We start from the raw sequence: 11,375 nt of genomic DNA, 5'->3' as shown, positions 1-11,375 counted from the left end.
CCACTGCTCTGGTATTGTGGTGAACATCAGCATGTTAACATATTCATTGTGAGCATGTTAGCATGCTGACGTTAGTATTTTAGTCAAGGCATGTCTGAGTTTAGCCTCTGATTGTCAGACTCACTTGTGCTGCATTGCATGGTACTGCCAGAGGTTTGACTTGACCCGCTTAGAAACGTTGTTTTCTTGGTTTTTCATTGGCCACACTACAACGTAGTCAACTAACGAATTACAGACGTTCCTCTGTTTGGTTGCCAATAAAAATGATCCAGTAAGAGAACACACTGTGATTATGCTACGTTGAAGATTATCTCCGCTATCAGCTACAAACACTGCCTACACTGAGCAGGTACTATCTGCAGTGAAAAACACAACAGAAAAAAATACCTGGTTCCAAAAGCTAGCCAAGCTAAGCCATACCTTGTGGAGAAAGCTCAACATAGCGTGGCTGAAGACTCTTTTTCTTACCACAAACCCAATCTATGAAAGCAAACACGCCACCAAGCATGAATGTGGTTATATATCTTCCCTACTGCTTAAGTTGTCAAATCGTGAGCAAAAGTCAACCCTCAAACATTAATGCTGGGGGTGGTGGGTAAAATTAACAGCAGAGATTGAGCATGAAGAGCCAAAACACAACATGAAATGATGATTCACATCACTTAAACAAGGTGGTTTATTTAAACTGTCAGTATCTCATTCATCCCTGCTTGCTACACTGCTGCTGCCTGCGTGTTGTTTACTCCCTCCACTCCTGTTTGGTTTCCTATCTGTCAATATCTACCATATGTAGGCTCGTCTCTTGCAATGATGTATTTTTCATATCTCAGTGATTAATGTCGGCTGCTCGTCTTCTGTATGCCCCTGGGGGTTTGATTGCTCTCTCCGCTGAATCTTTAGCATCCAAAAGCATTTTGATACAGAAAGTGTGCTACCAAAACAACTGAGCAACTACTGCAGCTATTATTTAGATCATGAGAGAGCATTTCTGACTGAAGTATTGAAAAACTGCCTATGTGATAAATAAGCTGCAAACTGCATGCAATATTTGTGCATGGATACAGAGGTTTAAATTTCTTTATATGGTCATGTGCCCTAAGCAAGCTACTGAAAGTATTTACATAATGTAACCTACACTGCTTAACTTTTCAACCTGTATATTGGTTCATCTTAGTTCCCACAGGTTCACAAAGATTCACACAAAATTGAACCAAGTGTGCTACGCTCATAAACCAGGTGCCGGTCGATCCAAACCACCCTCTGCTAACTGTAAAAACTTAACAGGATGTCTCTTTACTTTCCTTCCATGCTCACATTGTCGTGATTTCAGATGACTAAGCATCCATTGCTGCCGAAATCTTGGTCACCTCAAGTTCCCAAAGGTGCTGTCAACACTGAACCCCAGATTTTTAAATTCATAGCATTGAGCAGAGTGGCGCAGCGGAAGCATGCTGGGCCCATAACCCAGAGATCAATCGATGGAAGCCATGCTCTGCTAATTCAAAATAATTTGGATGAGAAGTATTTCTCTCTCCTTGCTCATTTTGCCATGTTTTCTCTTAGCTCCAGTGTAAAGGTACTTCATGCCACTCCATCACTGTTTTCACAATACCCACATCCGAGGCAACTGATGTCACTTACTAATAACTCCAAATGTAACAGAAGGTTTTGTTGTAAAGAACTGTAATGGATCATTTGTAAAGTGCACACTTCATCCACTGCACTGTTTGCATTCACTATACAGTCCCCACTGACTAACATTTGCTGTTGAGCTTATCTGGAATTTCACCCCTGTACCTCTCGTATCCTAAGTACCCTAAGTGAGAATCATACCCCTAGACCAACGAGCCAAGCTGAAGAAGTATCATTCTGTGCGGAGTTGACGAAAGCCTGCTTAGATCTGCAATTGACGTATAGTCAGGGGCGGACTGGGACTAAGACACAGCCCTGGACTTTGACTCGGCCCAGCCCACAACAACCGGTGTGCATACGATGGGCCGGCTGGCATCCAATTTAAAGGCTGCCACCTAGCAGACTGGACGCGGAACAGTAGATTATCGCTGGCCGTCCTGGAGTACCGGCCGTTCTGTGATTCTCCAGAACCTCCAGATGGCCAGTCCGCCCCTGCATACAGTTTCCAGTATTTAGCATGTGTCATCTGTGAGTATGGCTTGGCGAACAAAAAAGAAACAAAGCACAAGGTCGACTTTCAAGAGAGTTGAACCTGGACAGTGTTTCTAAAATGCAAGGTGATGTTATATAGTAAAAAATGGTAATGTCTGAATTGTAAAGTGCACTGTTCTTGTACAGCTCTGTTTTCACTTATTATCAAGTCCACATTCACCAACTCTTGCTGTTGGGTTTATCTGGGATTTCAGCCCGTACCTCTCTTGCACTTGACGGAAGCCAGCAGGGAAGTGTATCATGGAGTTTGTAAATGCAATACTGTACAGAACCTAAACTCTCACTTGTCTTGCTCCTGGGCTCATCCAGGATTTGAACCCAGGTCCTCTCGCGCCCTAAGCGAGAATCATACCCCTAGACCAACGAGCCAAGCAGAGGAGGACTCATTTCGCGCCATTTTGGCGAAAGCCTGCTTCGATCTGCAAGTGACATGAAATGTCCAATATGTGATAATGGCTGGGTGGGGAAAAAATAAATAAATGTGTAATCTTGGTTGCAGATGTTGACAAATTTCTTATGATTTAAAATCATATTTCTGCTCGAACAGGTCCGGTTGTTAAGATTTTGGTTTTGATGCTTTTATTGGTGGCTTTTCTTCTCTGTAAAAAGTATTGCTTTTTTTCTTGTTATTCTTCTGGCTTCAATGATGATGCAGAAATGCTGAGGCAGAGAGTGCAGATTCAGAAGACCAGGAAACCCTGACTGGGTTTTTTGAGGTGCTAAAACAGAGCGTCTTAGACAGACAGTGAATACAGGTGTTACAGCACATACAAAATGAGGAATATAGTGTTTTTTGAACATTAAAGCATATAAAAATATACCAGTACGACCTGAAAATGAGCATAATATTATCCCTCTTAACTTAAATTCAGAAATATCAATCTCATGGTTGCATTAGAGGAGGGGAAAATGGGGATCAAACTTAGTATGTTCATGAGTGCTATATTGTAGGCAACTGGACTTGCTTGCGTTTCTTGAAGACGTTTCGCTTCTCGTCATCTCTTCAGAAGCTTGGTGACTTTGGCTGCTTCAGAAGCTTCTGAAGAAGCTTCTTGGATGAGAGCCGAAACGACTTCAAGAAACGCAAGCAAGTCCAGTTGCCTACGATATAGCACTTATGATTACCATGACCTGGATCACTGAGAATCTTCACTGACAACTTAGTATGTTGTGTGGCAACAATGAATGTCTTTCCCAAATGTTGTACCAATCCATTAAATGAATGTTGAGATATCTCACAGGCAAAGTGAAAAGTGCGACCTGTTGATGGCACTAAATAAAAGTTGGGGGGTCAGCATAGTCATTAGGAGTCATCCTCTGAGGACCATGAATATCTGCAAATTTTATGGCAACCGATTTAATAGTTAGTTAGTAAAGATATTTTACTTAAAGCCTGAACTGTCAACCTCATGGTGACATTTAAGTGATGGGATGGTTGATATATTGCAGTCCGGACCAAGTAGTGGAGCAACCAACCACTATTACCATCTCTAGAGCAACACCACAAGTGTGGCTGTAAAACTATGAATCAATTCAACATTTTAGAGAACATCTGATGTCAACTGCATATCTATACAACAAAAGAGGGATATGGCAGTTCATTAGCAACTACAAGAATTACAATAATATTCAGGAAGAAAATCATAGCTGTTACAAAGTCCAGAATATTTGATGAAGTGAAGTTGCTGGAGTTTCCATAAGCTTAGAAGTTGCACCAAAGCCGTGTTTGCTGATTATAGCAGGTATTGCAGCGACAGTTGTCCTCGTATGAAAAGAAAGTGCTTGGCTAACTGTTTTCATGATCAGCACAAAATGTGATTGAGGCAGCTTCTTCCTTCCCTCTCTTTTGGCAAAGAAGAATGTTGTGAACATGCCCTGAGAGACCTAACTCCAACATATCTAAAATAAGATCTTTCAAATTTGAGTCTTGAGATCAAGGTTGGATTTGACCGCCACTGCCCTACCTCTTCTGGACGTTCTCCCATCACTGGAAAGCCTTCCAACTCTGTAGCTGCTCTATCTCCCCTGTGACAGCAGCAGGAGTGGCTGCAGTAATCCAGTTAGAGGAAACTCGCTTACTCTAAATAGCAGCCACAGAGATTATTCCTCTGGGGAAAATGGCACCGTGCGCTTTTGTGTGTGTGTGCGAGTGTGTTGCAGCATGTGTGTACAGGTCTCCAGGGAACATGCAATGTAATCACAGGAGGCGATTACTTGGTAGCAGTCAGGTGTGTGTTGGTGTGTGTGTGTAAGTCCTAGGAGAGCAACACAATGTAATCACAGGAGACTGTTACTCAGCGGCATTCAGGAGTGGTGTGTGTGTGTGTGTGTGTGTGTGTATTTGGTTGCAGTGATAAGAACATATGCACTAAGATAAAATTACTGCTCTGAAGATAGGTCGCAGGGGCTACAACACTACACACACACACACACACACACACACACCAAATCTACCCCATCAGCACTTTGTGTCTAAAGTGCACTTCTGTTTGCAGTTTGGATTGAAACTTTCTCTTTGAACATCCCCACAATTTTCATTGAAATGACTCCAAATGAGTCTCTGAATCCCAGTTGCATGAGGTGTGATGTGTGCATGAATATCAAAAGTGACACAGCCCTTCTGTTTGTCACAAAAAAGCTTTTCTGGGATATTTAGAGTTCACATTTTCATATAGAAAGAAACACAACAGTGTTTGAATCAGTTGAAATTGACCATTTGTCAACTTTGATCATTGAATCATAGCTTGCCAACCGTGACCAGGCACAGCAGGTCTGTCATGCAGTGTTAACATATTTCTATGATTATTCAGCCCTGCACAATGAATAATAATAAAAAAAAGAAAAGAAAACCTCAAAAGAAAATGATTGTAACATGTCATCGTTGTGGGGACTGCCCATTGTTCTGACAACACCTAATTCCACAGCCCCAATAGTCCATAAAATGCCTCACTGGACCAAAGCTGCTTTGTCTGACAGCTAGTTTTTCCGAAAAAAAAAAGAAAGAAAAGAAAAAAGTGCATTGCTCTAAAGAGATCTCTGATTGCACTCTCCCAAAGAGAAGCACATGGCTAATTAATATGCAGAGTGATGTTATCAGACATTTCCACCAAGGCATGCCCTGCTCCACTCTCTGATTAGCTAGCACTTGTTGCCTTCATTTAAATTAGCCATGTGCTTCTTTTTAGGAGAGTGTGTTGCATAATTTTGGAGAGGTGGTCCTTTTCAGCAATGCACATTTGGTTTTGGACGGATGGGCTTTTAGTCCAGTAGGACTTTGTCCAGGCTATTGGGGCTTTGGAGTTATGAGCCATTGGACCAATGGCATGGCATCATAGGTTCAGGTTTTTTTCATCATAATGGTAAAAGTTATGGAACTGATGTGGCCCTATTATTCATTGTACATTAAATATGTCGATAATGTAATACAGAAAATTGACTCTAGATTTGTCATAAATAACCCTATCATATCTGTTTGGTAGGGTATATTTGTCAAACCAATTCATGTGGTCCATGCAAATCATCCTCAACGTTTGCCTAGCACTCAGTATGCCGTAACTGTTCTATCACCTGCTTAATAAATGTCTGCCAGTAGGTGGAGCCCATTGGAGGCAACTTGGTAAGCCTATGGATGTATTTGAAAAACAATGGTTGCAAACTCAGTTCTCCATGTGCCACAGTTTGGATTTCAATGTACAATAACTTGCCCTTAAATGTAATAATTCCTACTTATTTTGTACGAGCAGGCTTATTTATTTTTTTGGCTTCTGGAAACACTGCTGTCAAACATTCCTAACAGGGCTACGATAGAAAGTTTTTAGCAGGGGTTATGGAATGGTGAGCATGCTGACTTTTATGTTTCAAGCTGAAAATTTTGTATGTTGTATGCAAACTGACCTGTGTGCTTGGTTTTTACTTTCTAACCAGTCAGCACACAACAACAGTTTTCAACCAGCTTATGAATTACTATAATGTGTCGCCTCAATAGCCAACCAGGGTTGATAAAATTCAAGCCCCCACAGACTTCACCTGGCATCTGTCATGTGATGTCGTGGTGCCCCAAAAGACTTGTGAAAGAGATGTAATGTGTTTTTTTTTCTTTTGTCTCAAAGCACTAAAAGTTGTTAAATTCACTCATAGCCAAATCTGGCTATTCCTACGGTCATTCATTCTAAGGAGCCCAAGAACAAGCAGTTGGGAGGTAGGGTTACAGGAAATGCAGGTGTGCTTCCTCTATGGGCCCATGGATGTAAAAAGATCTGGGTAATTTCATACCCATATGGCAGCGTTTTTTTGCTTCATGTGCCACTGAGCAACTTCCTTAGGAAAGAAAGGGGCCCAACCTCCAACGCTGTACCCAGTTTTTGATATACAATCTGCCCACGAGGGTTGCCATTTAGCCACAATGATTGCTCATCGACTGCTTTGCTTTTAGTGTGAAATCAAAAACCCATTGAATTTTGATTTACAGGTTATGAGGGCAAGTCATAGTGCTTTTCTAAACCCTTGCTGTCTGCACTTTTAGGAATTTAAGGAAAAAAGAAAAAAATAATTAGCCTCAGCAGTTGCCTGAAACGTAAAAGAAAGGAGCTCATGAAGTCAAATTAACAACACATTCAAAGGATAGTATTCACACCTGCCAACAACCTCAGGCTCCCTGTGATCTCAAATGGCACTGCAATTACAGGATGTCCAATTTTACCAGCACAGGCTTCAGAGATGCATTAAGCTAAAAGTCTGACCTGCTGAAGTGAAGGACTGAGGGGTGATGCTGAGACTGAGCACTCAAAGCAAATATCTAAATTCAAGATGGGAACTGCCCATTGTTCCCAGGACTCATAATTCTGAAGCCCAAATAGCCTGAAAAATATCCTTTTGGATTGAAAGCCCATTTGTCCAACAGCCTGATATCCCAAATACAAACATGCATTGCTCCAAATACCCCAGAAGCATATAGCTGATTGTAATGCAAGATGACATTAAGAATGACCTTCTTACTATAAGGAAGGTGTGATCCACCCCATTACCTAGTGCTTGTTGCCGTAATTGTTTGGGTTGAGATTGGTAAGGATTTGGGTAAGATTTTCAGGGTAAGCCAATCAGAGGCAGAATAGAGCAGGTCATATCCTCTCCATAGAAGGAAGGTCTGATGATGTCATTCTGCATAATACATATGCTGCGTTTGTTTTGTACTCGGAGGTCGGAAGTGGGAATGACGTCACCTCTGAGTTGACAACAGTTTTTGTATTCTAGTTGACAATGGTGGACAAGTCGGAAAAAAACATGGACATTACCGTTCTACGTTGGGCTAACCATAGCCACTGTTAGCAATATCAGTTGATAACAACGCTCTATGTGGCATTTTTTCACATACAGACAGCATAGCAACATGCCCACGGATAAAAATTTAACAGTACTATGGGTATGGCTGACCTAATGTAAAACAAATAAGATAGAATTGCTATAAACAGTACTTTAGCAGACTCTTTAGCCACTATGTATGTTACTGGCAGCCATCATGAATTCGTAAGTTGGGGTTGATGCGGTTGCTCCGAGTTTCCGAGTTGGAAATCCGACCTCAGGGTGCGTTCGAGTTTAAACTTCTGACTGGGAACTGGGAATTTCCAACCTCCAAGTACAATACGAACGCAGCAATAGTCCTGTGCTTCTGTTTGGGAGAGTGTGGAGCAAGTTTTCAGAGAAGCGGTCCTTTAAAGCAATGTGCGTTTGTTTTCAGGGTACTGAGCTGTCAGAAAAATGGGCTGTCACTCCAAGGGGACTTTTTTTGACAATTAGGGGGAATTGTGAGCCATCAGAACAATGGCATGGCACCTTCCAGATACCCTGGACAGACACATTCCAGAATAACTGACATTAAAGAAAATAATAGCCATTCATACCATAAATGCCCATTTCCAGTGTATCCTCATACAACGGTTTGTGTGATAACCTACAAATTACCACTTCACAACTGATTTTACCTCCTTAATGTTAAGCTACATAATTAACATGAAGTTATGCAGGTAATGCTTAGGCAAGTAAAGCGGTTTAGATTACTATGGTTACATTTAGGAAAAGAAACATGGTGAAGACATCACAATGATTCAGAGTTCACACAGTTTAAAACACCGGTCTCCTGGGGAAAGTCCTGTGTTTTATGACCCATCCACCACCCTCCTTTACTCTGTAGGCATATTAATCACGTGACCGCAGTCTCCCAAAATACGTGGGTTATGCACAAATTACAGGCTCATCTTTATGTGGGATTTGGTGCATTATTTTTCATATCAAATATATGAACAGTACATGAGAACAGCCTGCAACATTAAAATGGTACTTGAGTTGTACTCATGAGAAAGATGGATTTATTTATGCTTAAATGTATTAAGTATCTTAGGATCTTAGCCATTATACCTGCCAAACTCTACTGTACATACAGCTTACAAACCTGTTTAGAAAGGAATTTAAAGGCCAGAAATGTACTGTTAAAATGTTAAACGTAAAAATATGCATGTTATTTCCTGCCCAAAGATAACATAAACGACAGATGCTCTTTATGTTCTGTAATGTCGTGGTGCATAAAAAGTTAGGGGAAAGCAGGGAAAAGAATCAGTAGTTTTTCTGATGAAACCTTTCTACCGCCCACTTCCCATGCACCTTGTCACATTATGCACAGAAATGCTACAAAATTCATGGATTTGTCTGTGAAATTTACCGCTCGTTCTCCCCCACCTCCACCAGCACTACTTAGTAACACCTGAAACTGTTTATTTCTCCTACTTTTTCTTCTCCTTTGGTGAGTGCACAAATGTCAGTTATTTTCAGTTTGCACAATTCAAAGCCATGAAACGTGACTTCATAAAACGTGGTTTTCAGTTGTGTTGTCTCCTGTGTATTATTTCTTTGGGGTCCTTTCTCTGAGCGAATCCGAGCGCTATTTTTGAAATCAAATACACATGAATAGCTCTCGGTTGTGGCGGTGATAGACGTGTAAAAACCTCTCTGCAACCTTTTTCCTTACTTCCAACTGTCGACTTTCATCTTAACTTTAATGTCTCATTTTCCTTTCTCTTTTTTCCCTCTCTGTCCCTTTGCCTTTCTTTCTTAACGCTGTACTTTCTGGCTTCCCTTCTTTCTTTCCACAGTTCATTTTTTTAGTTGTCTTTCTTCAGCTTTACCCTTCATTTGTCATGCAGATTGAAGGAACAAGCAATATAGACACACAGCCATACCTTAATCATAAATGCTAAGGTTTTTTTTTTGTTCTTTTATAAGGACAAGCAGCGAATTGTTTTTACCCTCCTCAGATGCACCACCAGGAAGAAAAGCTCAAAGCTAAGGACAACCATTGACTGTGTTGCTCCAAAAAAAGTAATAAAAGTCACAAATAAACCAAGAGCCCCAGTAAAATATAAGGAGATTGCACAACTTAGAAGGATACGCTGCAGGGCAGGACACAAGTGGAAGAAAACAAAGCAGCAACTGCATTATGACATTTTAAAGGACATCCTTGCAAATTTCAGTATTAGAGTATTTGAGCTTCCAGGCAAGTGCTTTTCAGCTCACTGGGGTGGCTGTGCTTCCAATAGTGTGTCTAAAGACACATTTCACTCGCAAACTAAAGTCTTGTTTTTATTAAATTTCCAATCCATATTTTACACACCTTTATTTCAAGGAAGTTAACTTGGATCCTGGCAACATAATGACATCTCAGGTACCAAAGAAAATCTAGACTCTGCTGAAACTGTTTGAACAGGTCCTCACTTCTCTTCACTGGGATTATATAATTTTTAACAGCACTTGTGGACACATCTTCTCTTTTATCTTCATTCGTCATCACTCTCTGAGTAAATGTTTGAAGCTTAGTTCAACACTATGGCTTTGATGACCAATCCATGAGGCTGTAAAGTAGTAGTGCGTAATAACAATTAAGCCAGTTCGGGCTCGGCCCATTTGGCATGCTGCTGTGTTGTGCTATGGCCTGTTCAAGTGCTGGAATTTCTTACTTACGTGACAATGCCTGAATGCAACACAGGCCAATGGTTACATTTCAGGCAGGAGTCAGTAAATACCGTTGATGTGAGCATGACTAAAAGTATTTAAATGGTTGAATATTTGTGTGTTAGAGCTGCAGGTCACTAGTTGCACAGCATTAGCTTGAATAATGGATGTACAATTCCTAAACTCTAATTTTAGCCCACACAGTGACCTTTACAGGCCCAGCACGTTCTCATCCTAAGTCATCGCATATCTCTGCTTTGTAAGTGGCCTTTAAAGTCTACATTTTACACGCTAGGTTACATCTGCTGTTGACATTCTGGTATGCCGTTACCAATGCTGGGACGTCAACAAAAGAATGTGGTTAGGTTTTGGCATCAAAAGCACACGGTAAGGCTTACGCAACAAAGGCACGGGAATGGGTTTAGAAAAGAACATCATAGTTTAGCTCTACATTCACATGAGAAGTGAACACCCCACTCCTGAGTAAAAGCTTTGTTGGACCCATCCACCACCCCTCCTGCCCGCTCTATCCACCTTATTTTCAAACACGGAAGTAAATAGTGATCAACTTCCGTGTTTTTGTGCTTGACTTCTGGTCAGCCGCTTTCCCTCATGCTTTCCCTTACCGGAGCTAACGGTGCAAGCTAATTTTTTTCAATTTTCAATTGTTTATGTTAGTCAATCAGTTAGTTAGTTAGTTAGTCTGTGTATTTTATATAGATAACTGTGCCCACGTTTCCGTTATCCGGTAATTGCCGGTAAAAATAATTCCCTCTAAACGCGAATAAATCGCACGTCAATCAAAAACTATGAACCAAAAAAGCACAATCTATCCCGAGTGAGACAAACTGCTTGATCCCCGTCTCCAGTGTACCAGCAGAGAACCTGCAGAACCGAATCAGCGAAAAAACACACCGGGCTACACAGCCTCTCTACCTGAGCAGCTGAAGCTGCGGCTCGCACCCTCGACACACAGACGGTGCTTCTGCATGCCAGCCAAACGTGTGCGCAACTGTGAGAAATAAATATGTGAGGTGTACGCTGCTTTTCTATCTTTTTTTCCCTTTTCTTTCTTTCTTTCTGTCAGCGACATACACTCCTAACACAGGACGGGTTGTTTTAATTGACTGAGTTGATCATTAAGCCATAGTGATGCGCGGATCGGCTCTGATAGCACCTGAATCAGCATGTAC

At 41.3% G+C, this 11,375-nt stretch overlaps 1 non-coding gene across 1 annotated transcript; it reads right to left on the bottom strand.

Annotated features, from left to right (window-relative positions):
* Window positions 1–2,481: 2,481 nt before the first annotated feature.
* On the bottom strand, window positions 2,482–2,553 carry trnap-agg (transfer RNA proline (anticodon AGG)). The gene has a single exon. It is a non-coding gene; the product is annotated as a tRNA-Pro (tRNA).
* Window positions 2,554–11,375: the final 8,822 nt, after the last annotated feature.

This window comes from Epinephelus moara, chromosome 4 (assembly GCF_006386435.1).
Source record: "Epinephelus moara isolate mb chromosome 4, YSFRI_EMoa_1.0, whole genome shotgun sequence".
Lineage (NCBI taxonomy): Eukaryota > Metazoa > Chordata > Actinopteri > Perciformes > Serranidae > Epinephelus > Epinephelus moara.
This window is presented reverse-complemented; position numbering and strand designations above follow the sequence as displayed.